The following is a 17,095-nucleotide window of genomic DNA, read 5'->3' on the forward strand; positions in this document are numbered from 1 at the left end:
ATCCAAAAAGGGCAAAATTGAAAGACTTAATTAAGGACCAAATTGAATAATCCAGGAATTAAGGACTGTTCTGTAAACAGTGCACCAATTTAAGGATTTAATTGAAATTTATCCAATAAAAGGGCAAAATTAAAAGAAATTTTTATTTGTTTAGGGGTCCAATTGTGAAATGTCCAAAGTTCAGGGGTCTAATTGAAAATCCCCATTTTTCCCGAAACGTCGCCGTTGCTGGAAACAGCTGTGGTCGTCTTCTCCATCCCGGTTCAGCAGGCTGAAGATCTGCAACAAATTCGATCGATCTTGGACCACGTCTCTTGCCCATGATCCCGCTCGTGATTTGAATAACAGTCCTGCAAAGATGGGATTGATTTAGGGGGAAGCTCGAGCTCTATAAAAAGGCAGAACAGAAGCTAAACCCGGGAGGAAGAAAACCCAGAGACAGAGGCAGAAACCCAGCAAAAAAAAAAGGAAAGAGAAACCCAGAAAGCAAAGCAGAAACCCAGAACGCAGAAGACTGAAATAAAGAGGAGAACCGGTTCTTCCATTGCTGTCATCCCTGCAGAAAATCAAACCAAAAACATGGCCAAGAACAGAGAACTCACAGCACAGAAACAGGGCATAAACCAAAAAAATACAAACGCAGAAAAAGAGAGAAAGGCTGAGAGGAGTCACGGATTGATCTTGTTTTCGTCCCTGCAAGAAAGCAATTAATCCCCTAACCATCGATTATCGACAGAACGCGGTCGAACCCACACCGGCGTTGCAATTCTCACCATCGCCAGAAACAAAAAAAATAACATTCGGACACACACCAGTATCATAGCCTTCTTCACCATCGCCAGAAACGGAAAGTCGAACTCCACCAGCGTTGCAGCCTTCTTTGCAATCTCCAGAAGCAGGTGCGCCCGTTTCTCTTCGTTATTTCTCCTGTGTTTGAATTGCCTTTGAACAGTGCGAAGGTAATTTAATTACCTTCGCACTGTTGATGCACGCGTGACAGTTAAAAATAAAATAAAAAATACAAATAAAATAAAATAAAAAATAATAAAAAATGCACATGCATGAATAAAAATAATGTAAATTTATTGGTTTATTCACTGACGCCAGAGTCAGGAATAAAAAACACTGGTTTAAATTTATATTATTTTTATTCGTTGTATTTTTATTTTATTTAGATGAATAAAAATAATGTAAATTTATTGGTTTATTCACTGACGTCAGAGTCAGGAATAAAAATACCAGTTTAAATTTATATTATTTTTATTCGTTGTATTTTATTTTATTTTAGCTAGAAAAATAAAAAATATGTGCATGCGTAAAAATAAATTTATTATTTATTTATTTATTCACTGGTGCTAGAGTCGGGAATAAAAAAATATTGATTTAATTTATTTTATAGCTACGTAATATTTATCAACGCCAGAGTTGAAAATATTCGTAGTTAAATATTCACTGGTGCCAGAGTCAGGAATATTATAAGCAAATTTTCATAGCATAAACTAATAAACATTTAGCAATTTAAGACGAAATTAGCAATGCAGCCTGCCTTAGGCAGGACGTTTAATGAGTGATAATATCTTCCCTTTTACGTAACCAGTCCCGAACCATAGAATCTTTGTTGACCAGTTAGGGTTCCTAGTGACCATAATACTAGGTGGCGACTCCTTAAACAAGAATATCCACATTAAAAAATAGGATGCCAGAAATTCATTCTTTCCAAAGATTTTAAAAAAAAAATTTTAAAGCCGCCGTGATGTCGGGTGAGACAAAGCCAATCACAGCCAAAGGATCAGTTCATCCGCGATCCAACGGTTCATAACCTTCAGCTGCACTGGTGTACCATGCTAACGTTCATACCATAGCAAAACCTCAGAGTCTCTCTCTCTCCTCTCACCGGCAACTCTCTCTCTCTCATTCGATCTCCTATTTCCGGCCATTTTAAGCCTTCGAACCACCACAGAAAGGTTACTAGCCTCCTATAAAGAAAAACCCCGGGCGTTTTCAGGGTTTTTGCCGCCTCATCTAGCCGGAAAAAGGCCACAATTTCTTCGGCCAACCGAAGCTTCAAACCGACGATTCTCCTTCGTCAGCCATCAACGTCTGTCGAAACCACCATCATCAAAATCCTCTCTCTCAGATCTACCAGAATCAACCATTGGTTGGCTGGAAGTCTCGCCGAAAAATTTCACCACCTCCAACAGTAACCGCACGTGAACTACATGCGCCACCAGCGGCATTTTTGTAATTTTCTGAGAAATTCAAGGGTATTTCAGTCTTTTACCTATACGGTGGCACTCATGTAATTTTTTGAGATTCCTAACAGTACTTTTTATATTTTTATATATAAGTATTTGTAAATTTTCTTGCATGTTGTAAAACAAAAAAAAACAAAAAATAAGTATAAAAGGAATAACGACGCGGGTCCAACACCCGTCTTATCATGTCATCGTTTGTGGGTCCAAAGCCCAATTCTCAAGTATGGTTATACCCATTTCTCAACGATATCAAAATAATTTTTATTTTATAAACGAACGTTGTTTGTCGACACGTCTCTTTTTACAGAAAAGGATCAATGTCAAGGGTATTTATACCAAAAATGGATTATGTCCATTATTTCTTTTTGGTAACTCAGACGTAATTCTCCTTTTTAGGGTATTTTAAACGTCAATAATTTTAGACGAGTCTCCTTATTTTTAGGAAGTGATGGTCATTCTTTTTTTTTGACTGCTATCCACGCGTTCCTCCTACGAACAGTTGTTTGGTGTCGACGTCTCTTTTTACAGAAAAAAGAACAATGTCAAGGTATTTTATTACCAAAAAATGGATTTATGTTCCATTATTTCTTTTGTGTAACTCAACATAACTCTCATTTTTTAGGGTTTAACGTCGATATTTTAGACGAGTCTCCTATTTTTATGGATTGATGTCATTTTTAACGGTCTTATATTTTAAGAAACCGAGTGTTACTAACCACTGTTAAAAGAAACAAATTGCAAATAAGCCCCAAAATAAATAGCATTTGAATAAATAAAAACACACAAGTAAGGGTAACCTTTCTCATGAAATATGTTTTAAGGATGGGGGTGTTCACCCTTCCTTAATCATTAAACTTAACCCAGTACCTGAATCTCTGGGACTAGTGTCTAAACTGGGATTTTCTAGTTCTCTCATATTACTAGATGAACGGATCCAATAAAATAATTCATTTCCCCAAATCGAGAAAAAATCTTTTTGTTAAATAAAAAAATTAGTTGGGAGTTGTCTGCCTGACGTCGTGTATCGACATTGACGTCACTCAGAAAATTTTTCATTGTAGAGCTTGGGCAAAAAATCACGATTTCTTGTTCCATCATACAAGAGTTTACGACATATTGTCCTGGCCCTCGAATTGTCGAGTTCATCAATATAGATTACATGTTCATACAATTTTTCATACATGCACCGAGATGCAAAAGCAGGTCCCCTACGGAGCCTACAACACCTGACCTTGAACAAAAAACAAGGGGGAAGAATGAAGAGTGTGCTCGTCGTAACGTCCTATTTTTTAAGAAGGAGTTGGAGTTTCTGAAAGAAATAAAATGTGACTCGCCTTCTCGCTTACTCGAAACAAATACTTGAAAAATAACTTTCTCTAGCGAAGTTCCTTCCTAACCTAACCAATCATCTTTTTGATCAAAAACCCAATAACGACTTAGCTCGAAGAAATACGAGGCCAAAACAAGGTCAAGATGCCTCAACACAATCTAGCATTTCTCAAAAGCTTTGTTGGAAGGTTTTGACCAAAGAGGAATTCATCACCGGTGGCAGAATGGAAGCCTGTCTTGTCTGTTTTGTATAAAAAAAAAAAAAAAAACCTACCTCTATTTGATCATGCTTGCAAAACTTCTTGATTTTGTTTCAAAACCCCGTTCCAGTTTGTTGTTTTAATTTGAACTCAAATTGAGCCTTTATTTTAATAAGATCATGTAGAGTTTTAAAATATATGATCTTTATTTTTGTTGCTGTTTCATGCAAATAACACATTGGGCATGAACCTTTAAGAGCATGAAACCATCACAACTAAGAATCTTTGGGTGTGTGTTTTCCCTTTTTTCTTCCAAAAGCTATGCATGATCATACATATTCACAAGGATTTTTGGAAATTCAAAGTTTAGTACAAAACAATTAAATCATGTTGGTGTTTTGTTCAAACAAACGAGTTTCTGAAAATTCAAAGCGATTCCCTTAAAAAGGCAAGCATACCTTAGAAAAACTCAAAAAAAAAAAAAAAAACAACACACACACACACCATGAAGTGACTCCAAAAGCTAGTTTTATTTGAATGAAATAATAAGAAATCATACGTTGCATACCGCAAATGAAAGCAAAAACTTACCGATCCTAACGCATGAGTTTTGGAATGAAGAAAGGCCATTTTGAATAATCTTTTTCACGAGGCTAAAATATATCATTTGCAAGTCCCCTTTTGAGCATAATGCTTTTCTTGAGATAAATAACTTTGGCTAAAGATCACACCCTAAAAGCTGGGGGTAAGTGCGATAACATAGAAAAAACCTTAATTGATTTGAAAGTGCCCAAGCAATACCGCCGGGGCATAAAAGAAAAATTTGCAATCATCAAAGGTGCTCGGACAAAACTAGGGGGCATGAATAAAAAAATCCAAATGATCCAAAAATTTTGAGCAAAAAAAAAACCCAATATGATGATGCTCAAAACCGAATGAAGAAAACAAAAAAAACAAAAGAAAGAGCCTAAGCCCCAAACACTGGGGGCACGATTGATCAATTTTAGAAAAGACATTCAAATGACAAAAGGTCAAGAAACAAGCATAAGTGATCCCTAATCTTGAAATCTCTTAAATACTTTTTGAGCTTGTAAATATCCTTTTTTATTCATAACCGATAGCCCAAGCCTACATTATGTGTCTAATCAAGCCCTTTCTAATCAAAGGCAAGCAATTTGGATCGGTAGGCAATGTTTTCTCATGCGAACCAAATCATTATTCATGCAAATAAAATAAATGCTTTGAAAATCAGTTCTCTATAACCCTCAAATTGAAATTTGACCATTTTTGACCAACCAAGTGTCACTTCACATTATTCACCAAAAGCAAAACAGAAACGTTTTCATCACTTCTGAAAACCTCTCAATATGAATCACTTGAATTTCTCTAGAATGAGTTCACTTTGAATCGACGTCAAAATGATTTCTGTGTCTGGAATAGCTTTGAAATTCCAAAAATTTCTGCATGAAAACAACTCCTTGTCAAACCTTCCTTCACATAGCCTCATCCCCAAACCTGATTTGAATACTTAGGGGCATGAATCAAAACTAGGGGGCAATAAAAAAAAATTGCATGAATAAGGCTTTGATCTAAGATTCCCTTCTTAAGAAAAATGCTGGGCAAAATTAGCAACTCTGAGATAAAGGGCAGAGGACAAAGAAGTATGATTGATTATTAAGTCCTTCCTAGAGTGTCATGATCACATGATATGACTCGATTAAGCAAGAAGGACAAAACCATCGATGTTTACTATCAACACTCCAACTTTTGAGAAAAGAAAGACACCATGAAGAACTGAGGACCTATATTTCTTAGGTACGTGTACATGCATATTGATCATAATGCATTGCTTTCAACATTGTCAAATCGATGTTTCATCATCACCTTTTGGGTAGTGCGTTTTCTAACTCTATATCATTTCAAGTGCGACTTTGAGCCCTCACCTCCTTTTGTGCGTGCCTTTGAGCCATCATCTCGGGTAGCGCGTTTTCTAACCCTACCTCATTTTGAGTGCGCCTTTGAGCCCTTACCTCCTTTTGTGTGCGCCTTTGAGCCATCATCTCGGGTAGTGCGTTTTCTAACCCTACCTTATTTCGAGTGCGCCTTTGAGCCATCATCTTTTGGGTAGTGATTTTTCTAACCCTACCTCATTTCGAGTGCGCCTTTGAGCCCTCATTTCTCAGGTAGTGCATTTTCTAACCCTACCTCCTTTTGAGTGCACCTCTTAGCTCTCGCCAAAATTTTTCTGGGTAGGTCACCCATTACAACGCGATCAATTCTCCATGTTTTTTATCTGGGTAGGTCACCCATTACAATGAGACCACTCTTTCCTTTTTCTTGGGTAGGTCACCTATTACAATGAGACCAACATTTTTCTGGGTAGGTCACCCATTACAACGCGACCAATTCTCCATGTTTTTTTTACTTGGGTAGGTCACCCATTACAATGAGGCCATTCTTCCACTTGGGTAGGTCATCCATTACAATGAGACCGCACTTCACATTCTTTCCATCTGGGTAGGTCACCCATTATAATGAGATTGTTTTTCACATTTTTTCATCTGGGTAGGTCACCCATTACAATGAGACCACACTTCACATTCTTTTCATTTGGGTAGGTCACCCATTACAATGAGACCACACTTCATATTCTTTCTATCTAGGTAGGTCACCCATCATAATGAGACCGTTTTTCATATTTTTTTCCATCTGGGTAGGTCACCTATTACAATGAGACCGCACTTCACATTCTTTCCATCTGGGTAGGTCACCCATCATAATAAGATCATTTTTCACATTCTTTTCACTTGGGTAGGTCACCCATTACAATGAGACCATTTTTTACACATTATTTTGTTTTGGTTAAATGAGGTCGCCAAATGGGATCTTAAATAGCTTTGGTTAAAGGGAATCATCAGATGAGATTTCAGGTCATATGAGGTCACCAGATGGGATCTCAGGTGGCTTTGGTTAAAGGGAATCGCCAGATGAGATTTCAGGTTGACCGAGCTACACATATTTTTTTAGTTCCAGTTGAATGAGGTTGCCAGATGGGATCTCAGGTGACTTTGGTTAAAGGAAATCGCTAGATGGGATTTCAGGTTGACCGAGCTACACATATTTTTTAGTTCCAGTTGAATGAGGTCGCTAAATGGGATCTCAGGTGGCTTTGGTTAAAGGGAATCGCCAAATGGGATTTCAGGTTGACCGAGCTACACATATTTTTTAGTTCTAGTTGAATAAGGTCGCTAGATGGGATCTCAGGTGGCTTTGGTTAAAGGAAATCGCCATATGGGATTTCAGGTTGACCGAGCTCCACATAGATTTTTAGTTCCAGTTGAATGAGTCTCCAGATGGGGGATCTCATGTGGCTTTGGTTAAAGAAAAATCGCCAGATGGGATTTCAGGTTGACCGAGCTACACACATTCTTTGATTTTGGTAAAGGAGGTCGCCAGATGGAGTGGATCTCAGGTTAATGAAAAAGAGAGAGAGTGATGCAACCATATTATTCAATAGTTTCACCCACATTTAACTAGTGTTTTGCATATGTTTTATATATAAAATGCCTTGATATTCTTTTTTTTTTTTTTTATGTTTTGAAAGGCACTTTTGGATGCAAGATGCAAAAAGGAGAGTAAATTGGAGTAATTGACATTATTTGACCTTCAATCGATGTTTTGTGCAGAGCGTGAGCTCTAAAGATCGAAATGAAGTGATTCCAGTGGCATTAAAAAGCTAACATCCATAACTTTCTAGAAATCTAAGGCAAGATAATAAACTAAGGAAGAGCACGGAAATCGCAGCTTTCAAAGTCAAATATCGCAATCTGCCAGTGTTGACCTTCGGTCATTCCAACTTGAATATCTGGAAGCTACAAGAAGTCCAATTGATGCAAAACTCAATTTTTTTGGATTCCTGACTCAAATACCTATAAACGCTCCAACTGTCAGCCACAAAAGATGTCATATTATGGAGATATGATTTTTCAAAGATGACAACTTAATTCTGCCATCAAACAGGTTTCGTGAAGACACGAGTCCAAATTACGTTCTGAAGCATCTAAACCGACATCAAAGTTTGAAGATTTCATGCAAAGTTATTTCTCCTTTTTTAGAAAAATAGTTATTTAACTACTTAAATTGTAAACTGTCTACTTAAGGGAGGACTATTATTTGTAAAATAGAGATTAGGGTTCCTAGCATATAAAAAAGAATGAGAGAGAGAAGGGGGGCAGCCATACAAACAAGAGAAAAAACACCCTCCTCCTCTTAGAAACCCTAAATAATGCGTTCTTCCATCTTCTTGATTAGTTGTTCAACAAACATGCAAGGCTAAACTCATTTTCTTGGTTGCAAGGACACGGAAACCTTCAGATTTCAAGAACTGTGAGATTTATTCTTCCATTTATTTTCAGTTTGTATTATGAATGAGTATGTTTGTTTTCCTATGCATATGTCCTATGATTTTTTATCTTAATTTGCTAGAGGGACTCTAAGATTATTATTGTGAAACAATCTATTGCTAAGTTTGATATCAAAACCGGGAGTTGTGGTATATAAACTTGTGAAGAAACTAAGCTTGATAATTATAGCGGAACTACGTATTAAACTTAGGGAGAACATTCGATCAAAGCAACACAAGCAGACAACTTGGTTGTTAAGATTAATGAATTTATCTAGATCTTAAGGCTACCATTGGATTAAATCATTAGTGCAGACACTGTGATTATTTGTTGGTTAGGGTTAGTTATACGGTGGATCCCTTAATTAACCAATGTTAAGAAAAGATAAAAATTCAGAATATAATCTAGAGTTTCGTTTCAAGGATCAGTTCTGATTTCTGTAGGTGGATGTGTGATTGCGACCAAGGTTTGTTCTCTTGATAATTTTCTGATTTTATTAAATTCTGTTTGATAGTTTTCTGTTTTATTTTGCTTTAGCCTATATAACATCCAACCCCCCCCCCAAATTGCATAACGTATAGCATAAAAATTTGAACTAAATCTTTCTCGTGGGATCATCCCTTGCTTGCTCTATACTATCTTGTTGTTGTGTTTTAAGCTAGGGTAATTAATTTGTGCGACCGCGACATCGCAACACACAAAGAGAGAGAGAGAGAGAGAGAGAGAGAGAGAGAGAGACAAGAAAAAGAAATAGAAAAAAGAGTAAGGCTTTAGATGAGTGAATATTGAGCAAGTTAAGAAGACAGAAAGACAAGTTTTCTTTACAAAGCTTACTATGCAAAACATTGAGGAGTTTTGCTTCGTAAGCATTGTAAAAAGGGAGCATCTGTTGCTACCTAATTTTTGACCCGTGTTTTGATAAATTTTCAGAAAAAATCCAAAAATAGCAAAAAACATCAAAAATCCAAAAAATATGTTTTTTTTAATATATTTGCATCATTTTAAGAATTTTCAGCGTCGTCTAAAAAAAATTTAAATTTTCAAAGGGTTTTTGAACGCATATAACTTTTCACGCATCATTTTTAAAATCATTGATTTTCCTCATTGAGTCGACGTTGATATTGCTCGTTTTCAAAAAATACAAAAAAATTAAGAAAAATCAAATTTACAAAAAGAAAGAAGTTGAGGGACCAAGTTTGGAAACCTAGCAACACTTTTGCATATAAATACTGGTCTTCAACACACACAGGGGGGAGGGGGGCAATTTTGAAAGAAAAATACAAAAAAAAGAGGGAAAACCTAACCCTAAAATCCATCTCTACCCAAACACAGCCACAACCCCACCGATGGCTTTTCATTTTCTCTCCTAAGTCGCCGCTCACCATCTTCTTCTCCTCTTCGCTAGAACCAGCCCCCCCACACTACTTCCTCTGCTTTTCTCTCCACAGATCCTCTCTCTTAGCAGCTTCATTTGCCCTCCGCGACCTTCATTCCCTCCAGCTCCTCCCCTCCGATTTCAATTTTTTGGCCTCCACACCATAGCCCCATCTCCTTCCTCCTCTCGTGAAATTAACAAACCAAATGACTGCCCCCTAGTTTTGATTTTCTTCTCCAGCACCGACCGACAGCCATCACAAGCCACTACCACCGACAGGGGTGAAGACCGTCCAGCAGCACGCCCCCAAAGCCATCAGATCCACCGTCATCCAGTAGCGCTGCTACAGATCCACCGTCGCCCTCTACACACTGTAGTGCCGCCCGATCTGCCACCCGAAACAGAGGAGAAGAAGACCAACCCATAACAAACTGACCCGCTTGAAACATAGAAGGAAGGAGGTGGAGAAATGGAGCAGATTTGAAAAGAAAAAAAAAGTCGAAGCAGATTTCAAAGACAAATGAAATAAAAACTAAAATCAACTGGTTGTTGTGGTTTTGGTTGTTTTTTCAGGTCATCGCCGGTGTAGGAAGACGGAGAAGAAGAAGACGATTTTGATCCACGGTTCTGCTTCCTTCATTGGCGGCAGCGCGTGAACCCACACGCCGCCAATAGCGATGGCGCTTGGAGAAGACACGCCACCATTGTTCCTGTGCACTGTTCCTACAGATTCTAGAAGCATTTGGATGTTTTAAGGGCTGTTTTTTAATTTTAAATTGTTTGATGTAATATTTTTTTTTGTTTAGTATTGATTTTTTATTATTTGTAGTGTGGATGTAATATATATATATATATATATAATATATTATATATATATATATATATATATATATATATATATAGTGAAAGTGTATGTGTGCGTTTGTATTTGTTTTATGGATGTTTCTTTTTATTTATGATAAAATTGCAAAGAATAAAGAAGAATTTAATATTTTGATTTGCCCACGATCAAGAATTATGAACTTACATGTAAGTCGTATTTCTAATATCCGATGAAAAGACAATTTATTAAAACTTCTTTAGCACGTCAAAGCCACGAAGCAGCTTACCTCAGGTAGGGTGCGTTAGGGGTGCTAATACCTTCCTTAACCACAACCAGTCCCTTACCCGCGAATATCTGACAAGACCAGTACATCCGAGTTTCCTAATAGCCCTCGAATAAATTACTAGGTGGCGACGACTCCCAACGAACCAATCAAATCAAAGCAAAGCATAAAAGAAAAATCACCAGCCGATGCCGCGTGGATTTAACGTGCAACAATGATTATGGTAAAGAAAAAACAACAAAACAATAGAAAAACTCAAAAAAAGTGCATTGATTTACAATCCTAAAAGCTACCAACTCAAAACAACAATCAATCTTTAGTAGAATGTGCTTCAAAAATCTAACCACTTTCATTTTAGATGGTTAGACCAACTACCTAAAATAAGGGGCTATCTTTTCTTTAACAGAAAGTGCCCCTACCTCTTTGTTGCCACCTTCGGCGTCCTTTAAGCCAAGGTTTCATGCAATAAAAAGAAATCAAGAACATATTAAGGCATTCAAGATTTAGTATTGAACACAAAAGAATGATCCAACAAGCCTCATGGAATCCATCTTTAAAGTTTGAATGTATACACCTTTTTAGCTTTAAAAATCTAAATCTGGATTAGTTCTTGGTGTTGTCTACCTTTCTTCTTATTTCCAGATCTCCCTAGACAAGTGTTAAAGCTTCAAAAGCTCTCTCAATAAGACCCTTACCCCTTAGCCTAAGTTTTTTTTTCCTTCTCTCTTCTTCTTTTCTTCCTATTTGCTTCTCTCTATTTTCTCCTATGTTTTTCCTTTCCCTTTTGTTCTACGACCTCTTCTTTTATAGGCATATTTGCATACACACTTGGATTGTATAAAATATTTGGTAGGAATTCTAGTGAGAATTTCGATCAACATTAATTCTTGTGAATGATGTTGAATCTTTGACAAGATTTAAGCCATTTTGTATTTAGAAGTTTTAGAAAATAAAAATCATAACAACTGAACTTAAAGATATTATTAGGGTTTGGATTTGATTAATATATGCATAAAAACTTAAAAGTAACCAATATTATTGTAAGTTAAAGGTCAAATAAAGTCAAAGAAAGTAGACCTTAATTCAAATTTCAATCCAATCATGGCTTTTGCAAGTTACAATTTTTTTTTTGATTTTGAACAGATATTTTTCATTTGTAATCTTCATAACTTACAACAATCCTAAATTTGAAAGAAATATTTCACTTTAGTACCTTGTCATTTTATATTTTTGATCATTGATAATTATCCTAAGGGAAAAGCACAAAAAATGAAGTCACTCTTAATTAGTATTATGGTATTAGTTTTTTTTCAAAGTGTTTTTCATTTAGAAATACTGTAAAAAAATATTTTTTTTATTTTTAAAATTTATTTTTAATATCAATATATCAAAATAATCTAGAGACATTTAAAAAAAAACTAATTTAAAGAAAAACAATTTAAAATTTTTTAAAAATATTTTTTGACCGTAAAAATAAATGATGTCTTAAAAGAATTACAAAAGGCAACCCACTTACATATATATATATATATAAGAGATGAAGTGAGAACATAAACATCAAGGGAAAATTTTAAAGAAATTTAACAATCATCACCAATACTTATTTTATGGATCCACTTTAAAAATAAAAACTAGATAATAAAAGAGAAAATCATATCAAAACTTATAAAAAAATTATAAGAATATTTATATCTAACTCAAAAATATTTTATTTTTATTTTTATTTTTTCTCTCTTGTGTTTCTCTCTTTTTCTTTTTATGTTTATCTTTTTATTAAATAAATATTAGTAGTTACTACTGGAATTAATATTCTAAAATTTATGGGAAAGAAATGAAATCAAGATCCTCACATAATTACATAGTGTGGGCAAAGCTATTGGAACCTAATCTTGATGTTGCGGTGAAGTAACCTTTAAAAATTTAACTCAATTACCATGTAAATATATCCTTCACAATATTATTCAAATTTCGAATCTTAAAAAGATTGTGAGAGAAAATATTTTCGTATAAATAAGTTAGTTTGCATATAAATATATTTAATTAAAAAATAATTTAGTCTTGATATGAAAAACTAGCCAATTTAAAAATTATACCTCTTATACACACACACACACACACACACACACACCTTCGGTATGACCAGAAGCTTCTCCTCCTGAAGTTTCACGTCGACTGTCATCGGCTGAAGAGGACTCGGGTCTGTCTGGATTCATATCATCTGCCCCGGCTTCCTCTGGCGGCATTGCCTGTACTGAATCCTGACGCCGTGATTTATCTTCTGCTGCTGAAGCTGTTTTTCATGAAAGTATAAAATGATCAGACAGTTGTCTCCGAAGAGCGATCATGGAAAATTAAAGAGTTCAGTTAGAATATCATTAAATATAACAAATCTAAGAAAATTAGGAGTTAAAAATATCAGATAAAGGGCACAAGCTGAAGACAATGCTAGTTTGGAATATGGGCTGTGAGATCAAATTCATATATTGAACAGAAAATTTCAGATTTCTGGCTTAAGTATTTAATTGTCAATATTTACGAGAGGTTTTTCTATCAAGGAAAGGAAATTTGAAAACATGATCTACAAACAGGTAATGTGTACCAGAATGAAAAAAAAAAAACTGAAAAACCAATTAAATCAAGAAAATTAGAAAAAAAAATCAAACTATGAAAAAAACCAATTAAACTTATTAGAATTTTCAAAAAGCCAACTGGTTCGGTTCAGTTTCGGTTTTATAAACCTGAAACAGAAAAAACTGAGCCAAACCAAAAAAACCGAGTCAAACCAATTTAAATCGGTTTTTGTTCTAAAATAATTGAACTGAACCGAACCCAATCCGAATTAAACCAAAACCCGCAATATCAGTATCCGCACCAAAATTCAACATGTAAAATGTGTCTTGCAACTTGACATGTTTCAAGACATCATTCAGATAGCTGGGAAAAACAAACAGCAATATCAGAAGGACATTACCAATCAACACACCAGCTTGAGTAGCCTCAGCATTTTTCTTCTGCCTTTTCAAGGCCTCGTAGCTTTGATCCAGATTAACATCAGGCTGGACATTGCGTAGCCTGGCACTTGTTCTAGTAACTGTTCCAAGCTGCACAACTGGGGTTGAAGAAGCAACAATTTAAAATTTAAAATTTCTTGTTGCATGAAGAAGCAAATTCCATGTTGCATTGCTTTGAAGTACCACACTCCACCATATCTGTGTTTTGTTTAGACCATTTCAATGTGATTTAAACTACAACTACAGTATGAATATAAAAATTTCTTGTTGCATTAGGGCAGTAAAATGACATCGTTTTGAGGAAAAATGTAGTTTGGGGTAAAACCACAAGTGTGATGTCAACATTATATACCGATCTTCTACCCATAAGACTGGGACTATGGTCTTACCGGTTGCAAACATCTCTGAGGCACATGCGCATTCAACGTAGAGCATGCTGCTCAGCTTCTAACTTGGCTTTTAACTCTGAGGCCTTCGGGCCACTCGCCACTGTTTGTGCCTTGGGAAGTTCAGGAAGGGGTGCAGATCCTTGTGATTTCTTGGAAAGCCTTTTGATGCCTAAAAGTTGCCAACCCTATCATATCACAATGATTCCAAGAAGTCTTAAGATTCTATTTGTTTATATGTTTTCAAAACGTTATTAAAAAAATTTAAATTTTATTTTATTTTTTTCTTAACTTTAATTTAATATGTCTTTGATATTCAAATTATTTTATTGCATTGATAGACAGTACTTTCTATCTGGGCAAATATGTAACATAATCTTACTTTGGAAAAACAAGAATGTATGTATAAAGTATGATATTAAAATGATGTTTAAAGTAAAGAATTTATATTTAAGAGCTACATTACGAGCTAGAAAAATTATATCATAATGATTATAAGCAGCAGTACAGGGATTGCAACCGACAGTTGCTTTCAAAATTAAAACGTACGCAGAAGTCAGAACGATTGGGAAATACTTAGGATGCACCATTAATTTCATGAAACCAGGACTTCTCTTTAATTTTGGCTAGATTAGCGGGCGTTGCAAGGGGAAGAGAGAAAGAAAGGGAGAATTCAACCACCACCAAACCTCAACGTTATCCTTTGAAAGAGACAACAGCTAGCCTATTTTGATCACAGCTGGGAAAAGTCCTTCTTGTCGTTGAAAAGATGTGGACGCCTTTCACATGCAGTTATGTGGGTTGCATACACTAATGATTTTTTTTTAATTTTTAAATTTATTTAATTTATACAAATACACAAGTACTGTTCCTAACCACACACAATATTAACAAAAAAAAAAAAAGCATAACAAAAGAACCAAAAAGCCCTTCAATCATTGCTATAGATTTTTTTATTCAAAAAGATATTTTAGTAATTATACTATGCCAAAAAAAAAAGAAGAAAAAGCTAAATATGTTCATGCAGTTAAGAAAATTCAAGTTTTAAGGGTATTTTGGACATCATGCTAAGCAAATAAAAGGTCAAAAAAAATCTCCACTCATATTCAATCTTGTAATTGCAAAAATATTCCGATGAAAAAACCATATTACCCTTAAAAGCAAGTTATAATTATGAAGGGTAAAAAGATAATTTTAATAAGTGAATGAAAAATTGGTCTCTTTTATAATTTTGTGTAATAATTCACCACTAATTTCTTAATCATTAAATGCCCCTTTGTTTTAACTCACACAACAAAACCTAATTTTTCTTTTTCAAAGTTTTTTGCTTCTCTATGGTATGTTACATGTTTTATTTAAGGGTTGTAATTTTATGAATTTGTATGGTAAGGTAAGAGAAAGTTTTGATAATAATGATAATGATAATAATGGTTGTAAATTAACCCGGGTTAAAATTATATAGTTTTATGTGATTGTAACAAACTCAAACATTGGATGGTTAACCAACAAATTATGATGAATGAATGAATGATGAATTATGAGAATCTCTCTCTCTCCCCCTTCTCTTCTTCTTCTTCTATGGATGCTAACCCTACCAGCCATGGCTAGCCTTGACAGTGAGCTCTCGAAGTTCACCCAAATATTATATTACAGGTCATCCATAAGTTCTCAACAATAGTATTAAAGAGTTCATATGCATGACTTCAAATTAATATATTTTAAGTATTTTTAAATTATTTTAATATATTGATATTAAAAATAATTTAAAAAAAAAAAAAAATAATTAATATATATATAATTTTCAAAAAGCAATTACAACCACTTTTGTAGTTTCTGTCTCAAATTCTCATGTGGGCCTTTTTCAGCTTGTTACCTGTTTTTAGTCTGAAGTTTTTGTTACGTCGTTTACTTGGCCCCATAGATACAAAGGACTTTAAGGCAAGTTGTTCTTCAATGAATTTATTAGCCATGGACAGGAACCTCACTCATCCAACAGGCTTGGAAAACGTATGCATTTGCATGAGCGGTGGGCCCTACACGTGCCCGTTTGATAGCATGTTTTTGTCTTTCATGAAGGATGTCCCCTTTTGGTATTGCCTTGACTGTATCAATCTTAGTTTTTTGCCGATTTTGTTTTCCTATGAACTGCGGTTCCCTCCGCGCATGATTTCATATCAAAATTGTTTGGAAATACGGTTTAAACAGTTGTTTTTAAAAAAATTAATTTTTTTTTAAATTTAATATGATTTGAATATTTTGGATCGTTTTGATGTTCTGATGTCAAAAATAATTTTTTAATAATTAAAAAAATATTATTAACTTGTATTTCAATACGAAAAATTATTTTAAAAAACAATTACTATCATACTAACAAATATACTCGTAAAAGTACTGCAATGCTGTTTGTGCAGTCCCTCTGTGTATTTTTATTCGTTGCTGTAAACAGTGGTTGAAATCCTTGAACTAATAAAATTCTGTGTAATGTGCTGAAAGACAGAAGAATATTGGCAATTAAACGAATCCCAAAAATAGTTCTCCTCCACGAGAAGCTAATCAGCTAAGATGTAACTCAATTCCTACCTCGCCTATGCAATCAAAATCAGCTAAGAATATTTTTTTTTAAAAAAGTAAATTAATTAATAAATATTATATTATATTTATAGATATACATTAAAAATTAATTCAAAATAAATATATCAACTCATATAAAACAAAATTAATTTAAAAATACTTTTAACATAAAAAAAACTTACATTATAACCATTCTTTTTAAGTTTTCAAAATAACAAAATTAAGTTCAGTTACATAATAATTGTAAATTTTTCAAATGAAATTCATGATAAAATACACATTAATTCATCAAAACTCATTTTACGCACTCATTACCATATAACATGTTGTATATAATGCATGGATATGGATCAACATTGATAGTTTAAGTTTATCATGATAAATCATTTTTAAAACAAAAAAAATAGTTTTTTTTCTTCTTTTTTAAAACCAACTTTTAATTTTACAAATATCAATATT

The 17,095-nt window shown here is 34.4% G+C and overlaps 1 protein-coding gene across 1 annotated transcript in view; it reads right to left on the reverse strand.

Annotated features, from left to right (window-relative positions):
- LOC118061158 (ATPase family AAA domain-containing protein At1g05910) overlaps positions 1–13,783 on the reverse strand; it is a 76,550-nt gene extending 62,767 nt beyond the window's left edge. The window contains exon 1 of the mRNA XM_073405516.1: positions 13,640–13,783. The gene's annotated coding sequence lies outside the window, so the exon portion shown is untranslated. The remainder of the gene's footprint in view (positions 1–13,639) is intronic.
- Between the last annotated feature and the right edge of the window lie 3,312 nt (positions 13,784–17,095).

The sequence above is a fragment of the Populus alba genome, chromosome 17 (genome assembly GCF_005239225.2).
Source record: "Populus alba chromosome 17, ASM523922v2, whole genome shotgun sequence".
NCBI classification, from domain to species: Eukaryota; Viridiplantae; Streptophyta; class Magnoliopsida; order Malpighiales; family Salicaceae; genus Populus; species Populus alba.